The 23,374-nt window shown below is 47.6% G+C and overlaps 1 protein-coding gene across 4 annotated transcripts in view; it reads right to left on the bottom strand.

Moving 5' to 3' along the window:
* The window catches only part of LOC101518842 (signal transducer and activator of transcription 5B), an 81,701-nt gene that overhangs the window by 57,489 nt on the left and 838 nt on the right, over positions 1–23,374 (bottom strand). Inside the window, exon 1 of one of the 4 annotated variants that reach the window (XM_058676114.1) lies at positions 16,124–16,142. The exons of 1 other annotated variant lie outside the window; for it this stretch is intronic. The gene's annotated coding sequence lies outside the window, so the exon portion shown is untranslated. Of the gene's footprint in view, positions 1–15,530; positions 15,978–16,123; positions 16,143–23,374 lie in introns of those variants that run through there. 2 more of the 4 variants (XM_058676112.1, XM_058676111.1) reach the window with 2 other exon arrangements.

Genomic DNA, 23,374 nt, shown 5'->3' with positions numbered 1-23,374 from the left:
TATAATGGTTAAACCACCTCTTGGGCCACCCACATCCCTTTGTTAAGAGTTACTGGTTCCAGTTCTGGCTCCTCTACTTTCTTTCTAGCTCCCTGCTAAGCAGCAGATGATGGCTCAGATATGTGGGACCCTGCCAGTCAGGCAGGAGATCAGGATGGAGTTCCTGGCTCCTGGTGTCTGCTTGGCCCAGCCGCTGGCTGTTTGGGAGGCATTTAAGAAGTGAACCAGAGGGTAAAAAGCCTCAATCTCAATCCTTCTCTTTTGCTCTTTTCAAATAAGTAAGTTTTAAAAACTTAAAAAAAAAAGTCTTCGCAGGTCAGGCTCTGGAGCTCTTTCTGACCAGTCATCTACCAACAGCTGGAATCATCAGTACTGGGAGAGTCCTGCCTGTCACCCCATCTAGTGAGAACTAAAAACCCCTCCCCTCTTCCTCAAGTTATCTCCTTTTGTTTTTTAAGATTTATTTATTTTTATTACAAAGTCAGATATACAGAAAGGAGGAGAGATAGCGAGGAAGATCTTCCGTCCAATGGTTCACTCCCCAAGTGAGCGCAACAACCGGTGCTGTGTCAATCTGAAGCCAGGAGCCAGGAACTTCCTCCGGGTCTCCCACACAGGTGCAGGATCCCAAAGCATTGGGCTGTCCTCCACTGCTTTCCCAGGCCACAAGCAGGGAGCTGGATGGGAAGTGGAGCTGCCAGGACTAGAACTGGCACTCATATGGGATCCCGGCGCGTTCAAGGCGAGGACTAGCCGCTAGACCACACTGCCGGGCCCCTCAAGTTATTTCCTAAGATTAAAACAAAAGGGGGAGAAATCTTTTTTAAAAAAGCATTTCATGTGTAACTAGAGCTCAAATTTCAAACTTAAATTCCTTTTTTAAAATTAAATTCTTACATACCCCATGAAAATAAACAGTAGGTAAGACAAAAAGACAAATCAGTTCTTCTCCAGGCAAACTGAATTTGAAACACCAAACACAGGGCAGGCGATTAGTCCAGCAGTTAGGATGATGGCTCCCTATGACCGGGCTTTAATTCTCCACTCCACTTCCTGCAAATGCAGCTCAGTTACCTTCTTGCTGTCAGGTTCTCCTCCTCCCCACCCCCTTCAGCGTGGCCTCGTCCCAGCTGTGGCAGACATCTGGAGAGTGAATCAGCAGATGTGTGTTCTTTCTGTTTGTCTTTCTGCCTCTCAAATAAAAAATAGCAGAGAATTGGGCCTGGTGTGATAGCCTAACAACTAAATCTCCACCTTGTACATGCCAGGATCCCGTATGGGCACTGGTTCATGTCCCAGCTGCTCCACTTCCCTTCCAGCTCTCTGCTTATGGCCTGGGAAAACAGTGGTAGAGGATGGCCTAAAGCCTTGGAACCCTGTACCTGCATGGGAGACCCGGAAGAAGCTCCTGGCTTCGGATCAGCTCAGTCCCAGCTGTTGAGACCACTTACGGAGTGAACTAGCAGATGGAAGATCTTTCTCTATATATCTCATTCTTTCTGTAAATCTTCCTTTCCAATAAAAATAAATAAATCTTAAAAAAAAGAATTAAACAATGAAACATATTTCAAAAGAGATTGCAACATTCTTAATTCGTACTCATTCTATGAAAAAAATGGAGGGACCTAACTGAAATGCGTAATAATTAAATAATACAGTATACTTGGATTTTCATATCAATGGGGAAAAGAGGGAGATAGTGGGAAGGATTAGGTTATTTGGGAAAATTGGAGGACAACCCCAATTTTTACGTCAATAAATATTAATTATGGTTATCATTAGAGAAAAATTAAAATTCCCGTTTTGCTTCATATATAAAATAGAAAAACAGCACCATAAAATATTCTAAAGGAATATATAAACGGGGCCAGCACCACAGCATAGCAAGCTAAGCCTCTGTCTGCAGTGCCAGAATCCCATACGGGCACTGGCTTGAGTCCTGGCTGCCTTGCTTCTGAGCCAGCTCCCTGTCAATGCGCCTGGGAATGTAGCAAGGACAGTCAAAGTATGCGGGTCCCTGCACCCCCGTGGGAGATCTGGAATAGGTTCTGGGCTCAACCTCATACCAGCCCAGCACCAGTCATCGCGGCCATCTGGGGAGTGAGCCAGCAGATTGATGATCTCTGTCTTTCTTTCTCTCTGTAACTCTGCCTTTCAAATAAAAATAAATGTTCTATAATAAAGAATATATAAATGAAGCTTGTAATCATTGGTTAGGCGTTCTCCCTCAGCATGTCTTGATAGCAGGTTCTGAAGATGATTAAACAGACTATAAAATGTTTAACATTTCTGTACTGGAAAAAAAAAAACAACAAAACCCTATACTAAAAAGAGTAAATATGAGAGAAAGCTATCTGTGGTATGTAAGACAAAAATCAGCTTTGGATAATTCAAATATTGATAGTAGATACCTTAGTGTATCTACTTCTTTTGCAAGTCACAAGGAAGAAATGAAGTGACCAATAAATCTATGGAAAACAACATCCAACCTTGCTACAAATGAAACAAATGGAAGTAAATATGAAACCGGCAAGAAGGGTGGGCTGTCAACAGTGCGCCATGGAGGGTGTGGTGGCCCGTGCCCCTTTCTGCTTTGTACGTGGTCTCCTGGCAGGAAGGAGACAGAGGTGGTCTTTTTGGAGAGCAATTTGGCGCTATTTACAGAATTGACTCAGAGATTCTACTTCCAGAACTTACAGTAAGGAGCTGATCCAATACATGTGAAAAAACCCACTAAGCCTGAGTTGGCTGCACAGCGGCGGCGGTGCTGGTGTTCTGGCAGAGTCACAGAGAGAATCTTCCATCTTCTGGTTTACTCCCCTAAGGGCCTGTATTCAAGTCCTGGCTTCACTCCAGATTCTAGTTTCTTCTGTACTTTCGGCAGCAAAGGATAACAGTTCAAGCACTTGAGTCTCTGCCACCCACACAGAAGACATGGATAGAATTCCAGGTTTCTGGGCCCAGTGCTGTAGCCTAGTGGCTAAGTCCTCACCTTGCATGCACTGGGATCCCATATGGGCGCCAGTTCATATCCCGGCTGCTCCACTTCCCATCCATCTCCCTGTTTGTGGCCTGGGAAAGCAATAGAGGACGGCCCAAAGCCTTGGGACCCAGCACCTACATGGGAGACCCAGAGGAGACTCCTGGCTCCTAGTTTCGGAATGGCTCAGCTCTGGCCATTGTGGTCACTTGGGGAGTGAACTAACAGATGGAAGATATGGCTTTCCAATAAAAATCAATGAATCTAATATATAATATATATAGAATGAATCATATATATATATATAATTCCAGCTTCCTGCCTTTTAACCTGACCCCACTCTGGCTCTTACAGGCATTTGGGGAAATGAACCAGCAGATAGGACATCTCTCTGTGTATCCCTCTGCTTCTCAACTTAAATAAATTTTTTAAAATATACACAAATTTTTATGTATATGTCTATTTTACTGAGAAGAGAGGCAAGGGGTTTAGAGGCTAGAAATTCCCCTAGTCTCCTGATAGCCTAGTGGTTAAATCCTCACCTTGCCAGTGCCAGTATTCCACATGGATGCCAGTTTGTGCCCTGGCTGCTCAACTTCCCATCCAGCTCCCTGCTTATGGCTTAGGAAAGCAGGAGCAGATGGCCCAAAGCCTTGAGACCCTGTACCTCTGTGGGAGATTAGGAAGAAGCTCTTGGCTTTAAATCAGCTCAGCTCCGGCCACTGTAGCCAACTGGGGAGTGAACCAGTGGAAGGAAGATCTTTCTGTTTCTCCTCTCCATAAGTCTGATCTGCTTTTCCAATAAAAATAAATCTTTCAAAAAATGGTTAACCCAAACGGTTAACCATACTGGTATTCACACTTTAACAGGTTGCTACTGCTTAAAATGACTTTAAAATTGTGCACGCTAATGATCCAACAGCCACTGAATAATTAGTATCTTCCAAGCCTTACCTTGATGAACAGTCTAATTACCATAAAGTTTTGGAACACATTTCTCTCTTTCATCTTGGAAAGATTTTAAGGTTTTATTTATTTTGATCGGAAAGGCAGACACACACAGAGAAGGAGAGACAGAAAGATCTTTAGTCTGCTGGTTTACTCCCAAGTGGCTGCAGTGGCTGGAGCTGAGCCAATCCAAAGCTAGGAGCCAGGAGCCAGGAGCCTCCTCCGGGTCCCCTTTATAGTGCTGGGTCCCAAGGCTTTGGGCCATCCTCTATTGCTTTCCCAGGTCACAATCAGGGAGATGGATGGGAAGTGGAGTAGCTGGGATATGAACTGGCGCCCATATGGGATCCCAGCACATTCAAGGTGAGGACTTAGCCACTAGGCTACAGCACTGGGTCCAGCTTAGAAAGATTTTTAAACATACACATGTGTACACAAACTCCAAAGTCTTCCAGCAGCTGAGAGATACAAAGTCAGCAAAAGATTCAGATAAAATTATATTATTAACTTTCTAAAAGAAACTATTTTATTACATATTCCATACATTTGAAAGCTCAAATGGAGACAGCCTTAAGATTTATGAGTTTGGGGACAGTGTTGTGGTGTGATGGGTTAAATCACCCTATGCCATGTTGGCATGAACCAGTTCCAGTCCCAGCTGCTCCACCTTCAGTCCAGCTCCCTGTTAATGGCCTAGGACAGCAGCAGAGGATAGCCCAAGTACTTTGATCCCTGCACCTGCTTCCTTACTTCACCCTTGCAGCCACTGGACAAGTGAACCAGCAGATGGAAAACTTCTCTCTCTAGCTCTCTAACTCCTTCAATTAAATAAATAAAATAAATCTAAAAAAAAAAATTATGAACCTGGAGAAAGACTTATCTTTGTAATGATACCTAACTTCTGAAAATCACGTAAGATTTGGACACAATCAAGTAACTAGCCCTAGAAAAAAAAGCAATAAAACATTTCATGCATGAATCTTTAAAATGCTTATACTTTACCAGTGGTATGTTACGAACCACACAATCCCAAAGGTGAGACCCCAAGTTTACATGATTTTTATAATATTTCATGGTTGGGTGAAAAGATTCAGAAAAGGAGATTGCTCTAACTGGGCACAATAATTTCCTATTGACAAAACAGATCATGGAGAAGATTGGCAATTATAAACACACTGAAACCAAAGGAAAACAATTTTGAATTAAACGAGATTATTACATTTCCAAGAGGTAGAGGAAATAAGAGATGACAAGCAAAAAAAAAAAAAAAGAACCAGAAAGTCAACAGAAGTTTTTATGTATATAAACACACTGAACAATATACCTAAAATATTTATCCTCTGGCATTTTAATTAACTATTTATGAATTTAGGTTTCACAAGCACTAAAAGGCACTAATGTGATTTATTAGTAGTAGTTTTATAGTTGCCAAAGTGGCGTAAAATAAAGTAATTTCAGCAAATTCCATTACAACAAATAACAAAGTACAATCCAAGTTAAGGTAGACTTTTATTTTTTTTTTATGTGAAACAAATAGATTTACTGAGCTAAAAAATGCGTACTGTTTAAGGTTGTAACTTCATAAGTTAAAGAGTGGTAAGATCCAAATACTGTGCTACACACTCCCCCTGCAACATCAAGTTGTAATTTATTTCATTTCTCCTCTTTAAATGCCTTCAAATGTTAAAATGCCTCTAAACACTAGTCACTTGCAGAGAAACTATTTTATGTGAATTGATTTAAAGCAGAACACAAGTTTCTTATGTTTTTATGTAATTATTTCTAATTAGCATGGCATATGCCCCAGAGAAAGTGTCTTTGGAGAGTTCCTTTACTGGATATTCCCCAAAGAATATCATAATAAACATTTAGAGAAGTCACTCAGCATGACTAATGGAGTTACAAGAACTCCACAGGTCCGGTCGCCTTTACCAGGATCACCATGAAAGAGAAAGCTGTGCAAAAGTAAACAAGAAACTGACATAACACAATGCTCGGATGACAAGTTAAAATAAACTGTGCTGATTTTTTTAACTGAAAAGAAAACTCACACACACTCACACACACACAAACACATCTCAATATGAAATGAACGCTAACGTAGCACAGCCCACTTACAAATAAAACAACACAACTCCTTATTGTGATAAAATAGTTCTTAATCAGAGAGCTTTCCACCGAGGGTAGGACATTAATTTAGTCCCCCAAGCTCTGAAGACACTAACAAGGAGCATGGTTTCCACAGGGCTCGGCAGGCAACCTGTAACAGCAACATCACAGCCAATACTGGACACAAACATCACAAGCTGCTCTCCTCTCCTCCTGGAAAGGAAAGGCCAACTGAAAACATAAACAGGCTTTGCATAAATCAATATGCAAACGTCATTTTAAAAGGAACTTTTTTTCCTCCTGATGAAAGTATTGTTCACTGTTACTTGTTTCTTAGAGAAAAATGGGAAGACATCAGAAACCATGTGATACACATACCACCCTGAATCCCACAACTCAGACGAAATCTTTTTTTCAAGCATGACTAGTATGTGATCATTCTGCCACCTGATTTTTCTCTCAGTGACACACTGCTAACTTATTAAGGTCACTGGATTTCTTTCTTTTTTTTTTAATTGGAAAGTCAGATTTACAGAGAGGAGGAGAGACAGAGACAAAGATCTTCCACTACTGGTTCACTCCCAAAAGTGGGTGCAGCAAGACACAAACTGCCACCCACATGGGATCCCAGCACATGCAAGGTGAGGACTTTAACCACTAGGCTACCACTCCGGGCTCCTGGATCTGCTTTATAATATTGATTTCAAATAGTTCAATAGCATTCCAATGCACAAATTATACACAGATGTAATAAATGAAGTTATTTTTATCTTCTAATATCACACAGTGAGGCTTACTACTTGTGTGAAATAAATACTTATTTGATGGGCAGAACAAGACAGCGCGAGGGATCCTCCAGCTGCTGGATCACTCCCTAAGAGGCTGCAATGGTCAGGAGCCAGGAACTCCATCCTGGTCTTCTATGTGGGTGACAGTGGGGTCCAAGTTCTCAGGCTGATTTCAGATGCTTTCTCAGGTGTGTCAGAAGGAAGCCAAAGAGCTGGGACTGACACCTGTGTTGCTCTGTGGGATACCACGTCGGTGTTGCAAGCAGCTGCTTAACCTAATAGGTCACAGCACTAGCCCCTATGGTAATTTTAAATAATTCTGCCAGGAATATGCTTTCTGCAGACCTTCAGGCACATTTTAGGTTGTGTCCTTAAACAAAATTTTTCTAACTGGAAATGCTAGGCTAAAGGGTATGCGTATTTTAGAAGTTTGATATACATACACCACGCTGTCCTCCAAGAAGGGCCCCAACTTACACACCAAGCAAGGAGTATGAAGGTGTCAGGTCCCCACACTCCCAAGCCTCTTTTCACTTTTGCAACATTTTTACTGTCTATAAATCTATTAGCTAAAAAAAGTATTATTATATCATTGTTTTAATTTGCATTTGTTGCTTTCTAGTCCAGCTGAACAACATTTTATAATGATTAGTGGCCATCTGTAATTCTTTTGTTCACTTTTCCTTTATGGGAAACATTTTTTCCTTACTACCAGTTTACATGATATATACATCAGAATATTAACTCATGACGCTCTGTCACATTTATGTATATACTAAAATGTTATACTTTATGCTTTGTTATGCATGGTAAAAACATTTTTCTCATTTTGTCATCTACCTTTGACTTCTGGCATATTTGATAGATACTTTTTTTTTTTTACATTTTCAGGTTTATATCAGAACCTTTATTAGTTACTTCATGAAAACTGCTTTTGTTCTTTGCAAATTTACAATATAACGGGTACATCATGTTAACCCCTGGTACATCATGAAAACCCAGGCAGCAAGCCCTGAGGGGCTTCAGGACCCATTTACCTGATGTGCTCATGGTCCTGCGTGACCTTGCTCAACTGCCCACTGTTGCTACACCCGCTCAGCATGTGAACCATGCCCGTGGCCACGCCGCCTCCAGGAAGCCTGGTGTTTCCCAGTTTGTTTGGATACTTTCCACAGTGAAGGAGACAGGCCGATGCCTCACAGAGGAGCTGGTCTTTTCCCTGACAGGGTAGCTCACTGCAAGACTAAGTCGCCCTTTTAGATAGTAACAACATAGTAGTAACCACATTTGGGGTTCCCAAGCAGGGCTACATAACTAAAATAATGACTAAAGAAAAATCTGAAGAGGGGGGCTCTCTGCAGGGAACCCCTATAGTGTTAATACTCACCTGTACTTCTGGGGTTACGTGCTACAATGTTCCCTCTACTGAAAACAGATCAAAAGCCTTAACTCAAGCCAACTCAAGCCAAATGTTCAGCTACATTTTGTAAGAACTATCTGTGTATCCTCAGTGTGCTGCTCGGTCAGTCCTAAAAGATGACCAGAAGATTTTTAGAAACATTTAAAAGTTAATATTTCTGAGGAAACATTTTACCTATATAAGATTATATTTTATAGAATGCCTTATTATAAAGCTCATAAATTTTGATTTTTGCTACCTCGGCAGATGAAGTACTCAACAGTATATTTTTCTACGAGCTAAGATGGCATGTGTAAAATAGATTCTTGAAAACATGTAGCTCAACTTGGATTTTCTAGAAATTCTACCATCCTACCAGGTACAGGCTGTAAATTTCAGACAATACAAAACACTTGGTTGTTCACAAACTTTCTAATTTACTCTCATCTAAAAGGCTGGAAAGCCCCACTGATAGGTTTTTTTAAACTCAGCAGACACAGAGGGAAAAAAACTGCTTTAGTTGTAGGATCTCACTGACATAAACACAAGGAAATTCTGAGTTACAGACATCTCACATTAAGCTTTTTCCACTGACATTGTAACTTCTGTCAACATTCAAAGAAAATTCAACCCTGGTCAAAGGTAACAGTTTGACAATCCTGGAAGCTAACATCCTTTGTTTATTTGAACAAGTTTATACTGACAGCAAAGGGAACTGGAGGTTTTCTCATCCATGACTGGTTCTCCCAATTCAAATCATTCCTCTTGTGACTGTGAATTCTGTCTTCCAAGATTTAACTTCCTAAACCATTCCCAAGGAAAAGCATGAAGAGAAAACAGGTGTCAGACATTAAGAGGAATAAAAGATCCCCGGCATTAGTTTCTAAGGGCTGTGGCAGAGCTTTTAACACAGAAAGGAGAGTTCAGGTGCCTTAGAATTTGGACCAAATAAGCAAAATGCATAAATCTCTTTCAGAAATCACAATTAATGGCTCTGAAAAGCTTCAACAAAGCAAGAATAAATCCCTACAAAATGGAAGTTGTAATAAAATGAGTGAGCTGGACAAGTGAGTTATCAGTGTAGAGGCCCTTGTCACATGAACCCACCGCACTGACACAAATGATTCTCTTGTGTATAAACAGAGGCTTGGGGGACCACTTGCTTAGTGCTCTACTCCTGTGATGAATAAGCAGGTGGAAAAAACCAGAGGACAACTTGGGTAAAAATTCAGACTCTTTGTTTTAATATAATTTCCACCTGGAGTATACACTTTTTAAAAAGATTTTTTTTTTCATTTCTTTATTTGAGACAAAAACAGAGAAAGTGCTCTAATTCACTAGTTTGCTTTCCCAGTGTCTGCAAGGGCCAGGGCAGAGCCAGGTGCCAGGAGCCAGGCACTGAATCCAAGTCTCTTACCTGAGTGAAAGGGACCCAAACACTTGAGCCATCAGTGCAGTGTCACTGCTGCCTCTCAGGGTTTGCCTCGGCAGGAAGCTGGGATCATGGGCAGGAGCCGAGAAATGAACTTGGATATGGGAGAAAGATGTCCCAATCAGGAAAATGACCATCCCATTGATTATATATTTTCACTGGAAAAGTTTTACTAGTATCTTTGAACAGCAAACAAACAAACAAAAAAAAACCCCTCAAGAATATTTAAAAAGTCTAATTTTAAAAAAGAGTCCATTTTAGAATGTGAGTAAAGTAATATATAAGCTTCTAAGGAACCAAGCGTCGTATTGCACAGCTGCTGGAGCCCGCTGTCCTGTGCAGTGCAGTGGTCAAGGAGGCCGCGTCTGGCAGCAGCTTCGTGTCTGCAGCCTGCACTGCCACGGCCAGCAATGTGACCTTGCCTAAGTTACTTAACTTCTCTGTGGTCATTTCTTCATCTTCATCATGGGATAACACCCAGGCCCCTGAGGGTCACAGAACATGGCAACAGCTGAGTGCACTGCCCACTGGGCACACCTGAAGGTATCATCTTTATTATCCTTCTACTTCCATAGCCTTGGAACATTTTACCAACCTTTGAGTTTTAGATTTTAAAATTATCTTGAAAGATTATAGGGTATTTATCACGAAGTTAATATAAATTAGAGATGTGGTTGTTACCGGTAACTTTGGCTTGACTTCCCAAACTAAAAGAAATCCCCTACCCAGGGGAAAAGAGCAGTATTAGCAGACACTTGGGTTTGCCCTGTTACCAGTGCAGGGCAAAGCCAAATGCACATTTGCTAGCCTGATGGGCAATGAAAATATTAGTCACCAAGTTAATCCCAACAACTAACAATAATTGATTGGCTCACTGATGTATTTCCCCTTGTCTTCCCCAACCTTTCTCTAACTAGTCAGAAAGGAAAGTTTTCATATTTTCTGAGAATTTCATTACTGCTCTCAAACCATGCTCTATATCTTAGTATAATTAAAAAAAAATGAGTCAGCACAAGGACTCTCCAAAAAAAAAAAAAAAAACCTAACAATGCATGGAATATGGAGTTATTTCTCTTAAGAGAAATGTGCAAAAAAATTAGAAAAAGAGGGCCCGGCGGCCTAGCAGCTAAAGTCCTCGCCTTGAAAGCCCCGGGATCCCATATGGGCGCCGGTTCTAATCCTGGCAGCTCCACTTCCCATCCAGCTCCCTGCTTGTGGCCTGGGAAAGCAGTCGAGGACGGCCCAATGCATTGGGACACTGCACCCGCGTGGGAGACCTGGAAAAGGTTCCTGGTTCCTGGCTTCGGATCGGCGCGCACCGGCCGTTGCGGCTCACTTGGGGAGTGAATCACCGGATGGATGATCTTCCTCTCTGTCTCTCCTCCTCTCTATATATCTGACTTTGTAATAAAATAAATAAAATCTTTAAAAAAAAAAACTAGAAAAGGGTTATTTAGTGCGCCAAAATGTAAGGGAAGAATAAATAGAGTGTGAGTATGATGGCAGATTTTACAAGTTAGCTTCCAAAAGTAGGTAGAAAACCATACATGTTCTTTTTCAATCAATATATGTACTTTTCATCTCAAGGGTATAATATCTGGGAAAATGGGCATGATTCTTACTAATAAACCTGAAGAAGAAAATACCCCTTTTGTGATACATTATAACTTCTCGTTCCTTGGGTACTAGGGCTGGGGGTGAAGAGGAGGTCAAGAGACTTCCAGTATTAACTTCATTGACCAATGACATTCTACACAGCTATCCACCATGCTAACTAAGTATCGCTTTCAAGATTGTGATCTAAACGAAAGCTCCAAAGAATAAACTGCCCCTAAACTCCAAACACATCTGCATGCCAATCCAGATAGGAATCTACTTAGTCATGACAATTCTCCCGCGCGGTAAAGTCCAGGAAAACATCACTTCTTGAACCAATGAGCCAATGCCACACAAGTCTCTCTTCCAGGTCCCCAGAATTCACTCCACAACACTAACCCGAGAAGTTATCGACCAGTAAATTATTCTAGAGGATCAAGAAAGATTCTCAGGCTGAGGGTGAGTCCTCCAAACCCTTAGGCTCTCCTTGTCCTTGTTCTTACCCAGTTTCTGCACGATGGTGTGTGTAGGGTACATGCATGTTCTGCACCAGACACCTACGCAATAAAAATCATCCTTGGCACACTGACAGTCCAGGCCCTGGACACCAAGTTTGACCCCCACAATCCCCCCTGCCTGCCCCGTCTTACTGTCCTACTGTTTCCCAAGCACCTGTGATAAAACAGCCCTTTTCTGTTCATGGGGCCTTTGTTAGGGTTGTCTTAAGTCTCCTTCCAGGGCTTGAAAACCTTGAAGAGAGTTGGGAAAAGATTTGAGAACATCTTTGCTTCCCAATCAGGCCTTCCCGCTTCACTTGGTAAAGCTGACAGGAACCAGTATGATGGGTCAAAGATGAAGCCCGTGACATCTGCTGTCTGTCCTAAGATGTGTACAATAAAACATGACACTACAAGAAGGTGAACACATGGACCTAATTTTGAAAATATAAACAGGAAGCACCCCCCCAACCCAAAATTACCATTTGAGGAAAAAAAAAAAGGAAACCAAACCCTCAAAGATACCTTCCAAGGAAGTCATGGGTGTGACCAAAACTAACAAAAGTAATAAAACGTCATCTGAAACCGCCAAAACAAGGGTCTCATTCAACCAAACAAAAATTTAGCACCAGCAAATTACTACTTTCTTTTGATCAGTAAAAATAGCATAGATGTGGACATATACAGTCCTCCACACTGGCTTGGGTTTTTAGGTAACAAAAAATCATCATCAATGAAATATACAATATCAATGTTTTGTGTCAAATAAGGCCACTATTAACAGCAAACACAAAAGAAAATGTTTTATCATTGTGGTGCTTATACTTTACAAAAACAACTGTCCCATCAGTGGAAACCAGGTTGCTAAATTTGTCTTTCTTATTCCCAGAAAGCATAAAATTATTGTGTTTCCAACACTGCAGGGGAAAAAAAAATACTCCTGGTTTGAACAGCACTATTTAACAAAGCTCAGATTTAATTTTTGTTCCTGCCTTTCAACATCACACATTGGTGACAGTGATGCTTTACAGTTAATTTTTCAACATCATTTTTAGTAAGTTCCAGAGTCAGGGTATTCTGATGTTGTGTGACACAGTAGAGGGATATGATTCAGAAGAGCTCACTCACCGACAGCTGCCAGTAGCTCTTCGAAAGAACTAAGTTTCAAATGCCCCCCAAAGCAAGCAAGGTGCAAATGGATTTCTGCTCCCTCTTGTAGGAATAACGTGGCAATCATACTCCAACAGAAGGAAAAACGTGTCACTGACAAAATCTGTGAGAGGCCGGGAGATAGTTCAGCATCTTGACAGGGCCCTAGAGGCAGGCTTCCTTTCACGCTACCATCGGGACATTTAACCTTGAATGCACTACTCTATTTAACATCTTTTTCATTTGATAAGACTGTCTTTACCTATCTGTCTTACTTAATAACAAGCCAAATGGCTCCACTGCAAAAGCATATTCACAAATACAAGCCCAACACCCGTCACAAGTCATTTGAAGCCCCACAACACGGTTTGATAAAAATTCAAATATCCATAAAAGACACAAAAGTGACACCTTTAGCCTTAACATGATTTTTCTATGTGTAAATAAAATAAAAACAAGATCAACTGAGCGGAAGGAAAAAGAGATGAAATGAGAAGTCAGAGCAGAATAGGAAGTGTGGGTCAAAATATTTATGTCGTAACACTCCAAACAATGACAGTACTTTCCCTCCTACCTTGATGCGGCATGCAGTACACATTTAAGAAACATACTCACCATCTTAACACACTCCCTATTAATGTCTTGTTGGTAAAAACATGCAAACTGAATAGGTGGGGTTTAGCTCCAAATTACACAATAAGTACTGGTGATAAAAATCAACCTTTTCTCTTTTTTTCTGATGCTTCTTTTTTCTTTTTCTTTCTTTCTTTTTTTTTAAGATCTTTCCATTCCTCCCCTGTGTCTATACTCAGAGCATGAAATTTTCACCTTCTGGAGCTATAGAAGCCAAGGCATCCAGGTGATAACACTTAGTTGACAAAAGGTGTGGTACTGCTTTATTCAACATGGCATCCCATTTTCACAGTTAATTTTTCCTAAAATCAGTAGACCCTCTTCTCACTTAACACTACAAATTCTAGCTACAAAATAGGAATTAGAACAAAAGCAAACAAACAAAAAACCTAACGTCTCAAGCCAATCCATAGGATTCTCCCCCAGTGAAATGATCAGAACCAAGCCGTGTTCATGGGGTCACAAAATGAAATCAGAAAAAAACACAAAACAAGGCACAGAAAACATATAACCTCTGTTAGGACAGTGAATCTAAACCAATAATATACAAACAAATGAACAACAACAAAATGGTGGAGAAAACGGTAATATTTTCATATTAAAATGAAGGATAATAAATTTATCTGAGAGAATCATGGAGACTCAACAGCTGAAAGTTTATTACGGCCCAGGCAACTCTCCAACCACTTTGGAAACCTAAGATACAAACCGACCATAAACACCACTTGAAGACTAAAACAACGACATCAGCCCAGCGTACTATTTGGTGACACACTAGAATATCAAGGGATATTCTCCAAGAACATTCCAGCAGCAATACAGGAACTGCATTAGGGTCACTATCTATATAGGGACCTCCACCTGACTTTGGGAACAATCCAGTCCTGCAACTACAGCCATGGGAACTGAACAGGCCACTTGCTCCCTATACCTGGGCCAAGGTGTCCTCAGTTTGCACAAGAAAGGAGGGGGCATGATGGTGGGGGTGGGGGGGGGGAACCTTTCCTGCTCTCACGCCCACTGTGCGCACCAACACTTGACACCAGGTAGCACGGGAATGGGGCAAGCAGCAGAAGCCCAGGGCCAGGCCCTGTGGCGAAGGGAGACTCGGTATCTCCTTTTGCCTTAAAGATCCTTGTGGTTTTAGGAACTCCATCTTCCTACGGAGCTAGCACCTGTTAACCGCCCGTCTCGGCGCCCCTCTTGCTTCACACCAGTTCTTGCCTCTTCGATCACTCTAACCATCTTGCCAGATTCCTTCAGCCTCGAACCAGCTTCGCTGATAAGCCGGAGCCCCTTCCGACTCTCCCTATCTGCCCCAGACACCAGGAGCCCTCTGCCACTCCTGACCTTACCCCGAAGGAAACAACAACCCCGCATCCCACCGCCACACCGCACGGCCCAGGCCTGGCGTGGCCTCAAGCGGGATTCCGCACAGCCAAGCCCTCTCAAAAATGTTCGTATTTGTGGTCTTCACTCCTTAAAAGGCATTTCTGTTTGCAACTGCGAACACCCCAACCCCGCTGTGCACCCCTGGGCTCACCCCATCCCCGTCACAGACACCTCTGGAAACGCCAGGCGTTCCTCGCCACCGCACGAGGAAGGCGTGAGGTGGCCGACAACAGCCCCCGTGACACTCCGGGTTTCCGCATGAGCCCCTCACACACACACCCCAAACACACACACGCCAGGTCGCCCCGCCACGACCTCCGGAAGAACACCCCCTCTCCAGCCCCTCGCGCGCCCGCGACGCCCCCTCAGCCCCTGTCGCGGCCCGTTCCGTCTCCCCGGCCCCGGCGCGCCTCAACCGGCAAGCAGCCGCTTCACGGCTCGGGAAGCGATGGCGGCGACGCGGTCGGACGTCTCGGCAGCCGCAGCGCTGGGCCCCACTCGGGCTGGCTCTCCGAACTCGACCCAACCCCGGCCCCCAGCCCCCGGCCCCCGGCCCCCGGCCCCGAGCCCCGAGCCCCGAGCCCAATGCTGGCCCCACAGCTCCTACCTCGCTCGGCCCCTCGGGCGCCAGCGGCTGCTCCGGGCCCGCTCGCTCGCTCGCTCTCTCTCGGCCGGGCCGCCGCGCGTAGTCGTCTGCGCTCGGTCCCCGCCCGGGTGACGGCTCCGGCCGCCGCCGACTCTCCTCCCGCCGGGGCCCACGGGGGCGCGCGCGCGGAGGCCCGGGGGCGCGCCCCGCTTCCTGGTTCCGCCCGGCGCGCGCGTGAGCCCCGAAGTCTCTCGCGCCGAGTCCTCGGCCGCCCCCGGGGACCCGGAACTCCACGGCGAGTCTGGCGTGGCGGCGCCGCGCGCTCTCCCGGGCCGTGGACGCGGGCTGGCGGCCTCCCCACTCGGCTTCTCAGCGGCGTCCACGCGAGCACCGGAGGCTTTGTCTGCACAGAGCCCACGACCACCTTTCGCGACCCGCCCACCAACCTCCCTTGCGCCAGAGGCCCGCGTTCTGGTTCCCCTCCCTTGCCAGGCCAAGGTCAGAAGTCCACGGTGGCCCAGATCAATAATTCTCCCGGGGCTGCTCCGGGGAGGGTGGCTCGGCAGAAGGCCTGAGTGGACACCCTCGGTGCCGGCGCTCCCGCTGGCCCTTACACTGTCCCCTGGTGCATCTGCGAGGACGGGGTGTCTGGGGCCGTTTTCCTCCCCTATGAAATCTTGTCAGAGCTTCAGCGGTGGGATAGGAGGTGCTGCCCCGTCCAAGGAAGAAGGGATAAACAGTGTCACCCGAGTGGGGTCGAGTGGAGGGAGTCTCCTGGATCCTTTCCCACGTAGTGAGAGAAGAGGGGCTTGGTGTGTTGTGTGGGAAAACAGTCTGAGTCACTTCTCCTGAGCTCCCCAGCCGTTTCCCTGGCAACCCTCCAAGGGCCAGCCCCAAGCCTGACTACAGGGAACCACGGAGGGAAAAGGACCCCCCTTTCCTGGCCCCACAGCGTGGGCACACACAGAGCACCCTACCCCTCCTCTCCCACAGGTTGTCAGCTGCAGATGTACAGAGATGATGACAGCAAGCTTGCGCTCTGCCCGGCAGCATTCCTTGCCTCCTTGCAGCAAAGTCTCTGGGCTCTGTGGCCGATCTGGAATCCCCATGTCCCATCCCCCCACCCCCAGGCTCCTGCTCTGGGCCAGCACCTAGTGCACCACTTGGCATAGCAGAAGACGCTGGGAGCCGGAGGCCAGAGCTCTGGCAGGAAGCTAGGTAGAAACGCTAGCCACCCGTGTGACGGCAATTGCCACCACATTCCCGCCCCTGGGCACACCGTATTTCTCCTTATAAGTTCTCACATCTGTATGCAGGCTGCTCCCCTCTGCCCCCTTGTTCCAAGCAGCATGAAGCCCACCCTCCCTGGATTCCATACCTTTATCACAGCCCCTCTTGTGTTGGGGGATGATTTCTTATGAACATGTGTTTGTATCACCGGTGGCACATTTGCTGGTCCATTCACCATCAAATTCCCCTATCATTGCCAGCCCCAGGGGCGAGCACCCAAGAAATATACTGCATCTTGGCAATGATTACATGGCCATGAAGAGAAACGGATCCCAAAGCAGACCGTTTCCGTCCTTGACACTGTGTGACTGTCAAGTTTTCTGCCTTGCTCTCCTCATTGTAAAATGACAATGCTGAGTGCGTACCTTGCACTAAAATGAAGTGCTCCAGGCACCGTAAGATGCCAGAGAACTGCTGAACATGATCGTGGTCATTTTCAGTAACAGCTAAGATGCCTACCTCTCCCACTAAGATTGACCAAGATCTAGGGCTATGTCCATCTCCCACATTGCCAGTGACCAGTTGCTGCGAGAGGGCCAGTTCACATGTGCCGGAGGGCAGAGCAGGCGCACTGCTGTTCCTGCATCTCAGATGGATCACCAGGCACTAGGCTCCACCTGGCTGGCGACGTGCACAGACTCGAAGGACAGAATGTTCTGGGTGACTACCTGGGCAAAACAGAATGCACTCATCCTGGAACAGGAAGGAAGGCCCGCACCCACTTCTTACTGCTTGCCAAGGCAGAGGGATTGAGACCCTCTTCTTCTGAGTCTTGGGGACATAGTCCCCCTAAAATGAGGGGTCCCCTAACTGAGACTTGATGTAGGAGGGGTCTTAGGAAGACACTGACCAGCAAGCCAGGATCCAGAGAGACTCCAGAGAACCCAGAGAGAAAAATCCCATAAGATTCCACTGCAGGGCCTGACCCAGGAGACAGGGAGTTGGAGGGCTGGCCCACAGACCTGCTCCCAACCTCTCCCTGCTGCCAGCTTCAGTTTCCTGTTGCTTCCCTCCCTCTCACAGATGGACACAGGCCCAGGAGGATGGCTCTCCCCATTCTCAACCCCTTCCACTCCTGCCCCGCCATAGACCATGAGGCCATTTTTTTCTGAGAATGTAATTAAAAGCACAACCACAATCCCCTGTAGGCAGAGACCCAGGCTGCCACAGCTTCCCTCTCCAGACCTCACTGGATCCCAGGAATCAGGCTGCCCTGGGGGGGGACCTCTGGCCACACATCAGCCAAGGAAAAGCCTTTTCAGGAACTTTCCGCCTTCCATGAGGAGTTGAGGCCCTTCCATCTGGGGCCAAGTCAGTGTGGGCCCTGGAGCCATGGGGAGCAAGCCTGGCACTAAGCTGGCCTCAAGTCAGGAACTCCAGGTCCCTGAGACCTCAGAAGGGAGGCTTGTGACAGCCGGTGGCAGGGGGTGGGGGAGGGAAGGGGCAGGATGGAGGATCTGTGCTTCAGCCTGGACTCACTTCTGCTAAAGTGTGGGTGGTGCATAGAGCCTGGCTCTTCAGTTGGATCTGGTTTCCAATCCCAGCCCTGCCAACTGACCCTCCGTGTGACCTTGACCAAAGTACTTAACTTCTGAGGGCCTCAGTTTCTCCTCACATGTAATCCACGTTGGGAAGAAAAGTATAGGATGTGTTTGTAAGCACATTGATGTTCTCAGGTCCACATGAGACCCTGGGCATTGCTGTTCCCCTACCAAAGGGGGACTTGGAGGATGGGAAAAGGGACACACTACCTTTTACCACATGTCCTTGGGACTCCTGCATTTAGTATCATGTTCATGGACAATCCATTAAAATAATAAAACGGACATTTTTTAAGGGTTGATTGATTTGAAAGACAGGGTTACAAAGAAAGAGACAAGCAGACACACCCACACAAAGAGAGAGGAGAGAGATCTTGCATCTACTGGTTTGCTCCCTAAATGGCTGCAACAGCTGGGGCTGCAGCCTGGAACTCCATCCGGGTCTCCCATGTGGGTGGCAGGAGACCAAGCACTTGAGCCATTTTCAACTGCCTTCCCAGACACACTATCAGGAAGCTGGAAGTGGCACACTGCTCATATGGGATGCCAGATTTGTAGGCAGTGACTTTACTAACTGGTTACAGTGCCAGTGCCCAAGATGGATTTCTTTTAAAGGGGAAAGTAGTGAGAGTTTGAGAAGATGTCACACATCAGGTCTGATTTAGGGAAGGTGCTCTAAATGAGTCTCCTCTCAGCCCAGCCCCAGCCAGCTCCTGGGCCAGAAGGGGGTGGGGGCAGTGATGCCTGTGTAGACCCTCGCAGACCTCACACCTGGGGACGCTTATGTGCTCTCCTTGCTCCTGGGCTCACCTATCTGGGCTCCCTTCCAGCCAGAACTGAAGTGGGGACTCTGGGAAGCCTAAGGCCTCCTCCCTACCTCCTGAAAGATTACGGTGCCCTCTCCAGCTTGAGTCCTCAGAGCAGTGCTGTGCTATTCAGGAAGGGTGGGGCTGAGGCAGAGGAGAGAGCAGGGTGCCAGCCAGATACTGGCTGGGGTGTTAAGAATGCCCAGATCAGAGTAGTGCAGGCAATGGCAGTTGCAGCTGCCCTGGTGAGAAAGTAAGTCAGTAGGACTGGGAGCAGAGCCCATGGAGTGCAGTGGGTTGGTGTGGATGCCCCGGAGCCCTGATCTTTTACTCCCTAGGCTGCTTTAGGGACCATTCTTCATCCACCAGATACTTACGAAGGTTTCATTATGAACACACAGTGAATTACCTTGGACAACTTCTTAGAGCCATAAGAAAGGGCCCCAAATGCAGATGGCAGCAGAAAAAAATGCCCCACTCTACTGGCCAGGATCTCCAAGCAGCTCCTATGTGCTGAGTGTCTATGTGCTGAGGGTCTAACATGTGGCTCTTGCTGTCCTAAAAGAGAAGTTACTCGGCTCAGAGAGGCAGATTCTCTCCCAAGGCCACACAACAGAGTCAGGGTTTGCAGCTGGTCCAGCTGACCACAAGGCCTTTGGGCTTCACATTAACCTTGGGGAGGACCAGGCGCATTCCCCCAGGTGGCCCCAGGAGGAATAACTTTCCAGGTAGGAGGGATGGCAGGATAAGGGCTTGGCACTGAGAGGCCAGTGTAAAGGGACAACATGTGGCTGAACCACCTGGTAAGGACAGGCTAGGGCTTAGGGCCCATCTCAGCAGCAGCTGACAGCCAGGCCAACACCAGTCCCTCCTAGGGGTTGGGCCAAGGGTCAGGCCATCATCTGCCTTTGCATCCCCTGCTTGCTCCTGGGGCTGTGGGGTTGTCTTTGAGGCTTGCAACAGGCAGTGGGCAGGGCAGATGTGGGTGAGCCTGGAACCTCAGAACTGTGGAGAACAATGAAAAGCAAAGAGAAGGGCCAGGGAAGGTAGGGGTGACAGCAAGGAGCACCCAGAGGGCACAAAAGGTTTCTTGTTAGGCATGAAGGAGGAGAATCGAGTCCAGCGGGAAGAGAGATTTGATAGCCATCACTGCCCCAGAGGAGAGGCCAGACCTGCTGGGTGCTCCCCAGGACCAAGGCCAGCCCCCCAGCTGCCCATGCCCATCTGTCTAACTCCCCTGCCCCAGGCTCTCAGGCCTACCCCGTCATGAAGGAGGATGAACCAAGGGAGGGATCTTCACAGATGGCATGGGAATCATGCACCTGGCACAGACCCTGCTCCCCTCCTCTCTGCCCAGAGGGAAGCCACCTGCAAACCTCCCCTGGAGGCAGGTGCACCCAGGCAGGGAGTAGGTAGGACTTCCCAGTCCCCTGACCCTGTCCAGTCCCACCCCTCTCCCTTTGCTTTATTCCCAGAACTACAGGACAGTCATTGTGCCTCAGGCAGGATGACCTTGGTGCCTGGTGACTTCACTGTAAACTGACTTCCCTGAAGAATGGTGGAGGATGGGGGCAGGGCTGGGAATAGGCTCAGCCTGGACTCCCTGCTGCGTACCCCTACCCCTAACCCCACTCCTGATCCCTACATTCTCTCACCAGGGCTCATTTTTTTTCCTGGCCAAGAATGGGGGTACACCCCTTCAGGGAGGCACCATCTCAGCCTTGGGGGTGGCCATGGAGCTTGGGCTGGGACCCCACTTCTAGCAGCCTTGGCTGGAATGGAGGTAGATGATCCAAGCAGAGGCCAGTGGGGGCCAAACAGGATGTCAAAGGGCCCTGGGGCTCCAGCTGTCCCCTGTCCATTCTGAGGCATAGAGGTACTTCCTGCAGCACCTGTAGCTTTCTAGGGAAGGCCCTGCCTGCTCCCATGGGGCAGGAACTCTCCTTGAAGAAGGGACTGAGCAGAAAAAACAAAGGCATCTCTGTGCCTCCCCCCACCCCCAGGGCATGGTCAGGTCAAGGTGACCTCATCCTGCTCTCCCACGCCAAGAGGCATCGGCAGGACCTTCTTGGGTAACCTGGTCTCCAAGGACAAGGGAGAACAGGGAGTTGAGATCATTCTTCCCACCCTCCATACCTCCACATCACACAGTGCCACAGTGCCACAGTGGTATGGGGACAGGGTTGCCACATTTCATACCAGGGAACAATCATGGGCCAGCCAGGGTAAGGAGATGCTGCAGGTGTGTTGTGAGGCAGAGAGGCCTGGCAATTGGGGTCCTGATGCCAGTTGTGCACGGACTGGTCAGATGGCTTGGTCAAGCCTCTTTCCTTGACCAATCCAAAAGCGCAACTCTGGCCCTGCCTGATGCCAAGGCTGGTGCAAACCTCAATGGAGTTGGAGAGCACAGCCAAGTTTGTACAACAATGCAGCTCCAGGTACGCGACACATGTGCTCCCACAGTCTGTGCTGCAGACAAGTATTCCTGATACAATACGGTCATCCTTCCTTTAAGGAATGCTTTCCTGTGAGGTTTTAAAAGGACCCTTCTCTTCTCCTCCTCACTGCTCCCCACACATTGTTGCAATTTGGAAATGGGGGTGAAGGTCCACTGGGGGCAGGGAAGCCAGTGGGGGGCCCCAGCTCAGTCCAGACCACAGGTAGCTTCTGGTCTTCGGGAACCCCCTCCCCTGGACTTCAGTTTTCTCTTCTATAGCCGGGTCCCCTCAAACCACTAGGTGCTTTGTGGTGGGAAATAGCAGAGACCAAACCAGGGGACTGAAAGCAAAAAGAAACCCCAAATTTGACATTTCCGGGTACGGAGTGCCGACCACAATCACCTCTGCCCCCAACCCACCTCTGACACCCTTCCCTACTGCCCGGCCTGGGGTGGCCTTTACCCATCCAGGGAGAGCTCCCAAGCTCCTCCCTCCTGCTGTATCTCCAGGAGAGGACCAGACAGACAGAGAGAGAGAGAGAGAGAGAAAGACCCCAGGCGAGGGGAGGGAGGAAGAAGCCAGTAGAAGATAAGGGGCTGGGAGCCTGACGGGTGGGGCTGGCCAGGGCTCCTGGATGCCAGGCGGAGGCTGGGACCCCCTGAGGGTTCTGCAGATACCCACTCACGTCCTTTTGGGGCATCCCTTCTGGTTCTGCATGCTGGCACCTCGGTGCCACCTTTTCAGGACCTGGGCCTCCCATACCCTCACCAAGCCCAACTTTGCTAGAAGTTTGCTAGGTGGGGCTGTCAGCTGGAGCAACAGGCCCTGGAGGAGGAGCTGCCTGGAAGTGTGTAGGCAGGCTCCCCACACTTCAGAGGGTACTCCCACAATGCTCTTTCCCAGGCGCCCACACGTGAGTGCTTCTAGGCCTCATTTGGAGGCCTTGGACATCCAGGGACCCTGTCTCCCATCCTCTGACCTCCACAGCTGCTTGTAGGACAAGGCTGCAGAGCACAGATCCCCAGGGGTGTTCACTCACTGGGTGCCAATGGCTTTGGATCTGTCCCCGACAGGCTGTGTAACACTGGCCAAGTTAACTTCTCCTCTGTGGCCTTCATCTCCCTGACTGGAAAATCATCTTCATGGTCTAACCCTTGACTCTTATTCCAGGTGACAACTGCCTCCCTCCTGATGCCTCCACCTTGCCCAGTTCTATGTGTCTGCACTTCCCCTGGGAAATCCACTGCTCAAAACAGTTGCTACCTTCTGGTCCTCAGAGCTTCCCCCAACTCCGCCCTGTGTGGAACATCTGGGAAGCAAGGTTTCCCCCAGTCCTCCCCACACCCGCTGGATTTTCAATTCCTTTCCTTGTGATTCTGCCAGCCAAGACGCTCTGACCACACGTGGAAGGCGGGGAGAGTCCAGACATTCCAACTTCTGCAGAAAAACTTGTGATTTTCTGTGAACTGAACCGAATAAAACTGGGAGAGGGAGTGAGGGGCAAGAAGTTTAGGGATGGGATGGAAGGTAGCAGACACAGGGGATGGAGAGAAAAGGGTAGATCCAAGTGGGTGGGAAGAAGAGGAGGCAGATGGGCAGCACTGCCCCAGGACACGTGGCTGGCAGGCAGGAGTGGGCAGCCAGGCCGCCCCCTCCTCCAGTGCTGCCAATACCAGCTGCCAGGCATAGGGGAGGCCCAGAGGGGAGGGAAACCAGGCAAAGGGGATGGAAGGCTTCCAAGCCAGCCTTACCCAACCCCTGGGGCCTTGTGTGCGAGGACACTGGAGGGG

Source organism: Ochotona princeps, chromosome 17 (assembly GCF_030435755.1).
Source record: "Ochotona princeps isolate mOchPri1 chromosome 17, mOchPri1.hap1, whole genome shotgun sequence".
NCBI classification, from domain to species: Eukaryota; Metazoa; Chordata; class Mammalia; order Lagomorpha; family Ochotonidae; genus Ochotona; species Ochotona princeps.
The sequence above is the reverse complement of the archived record's forward strand: the minus strand, read 5'-3'. Positions and strand labels throughout refer to the sequence as shown.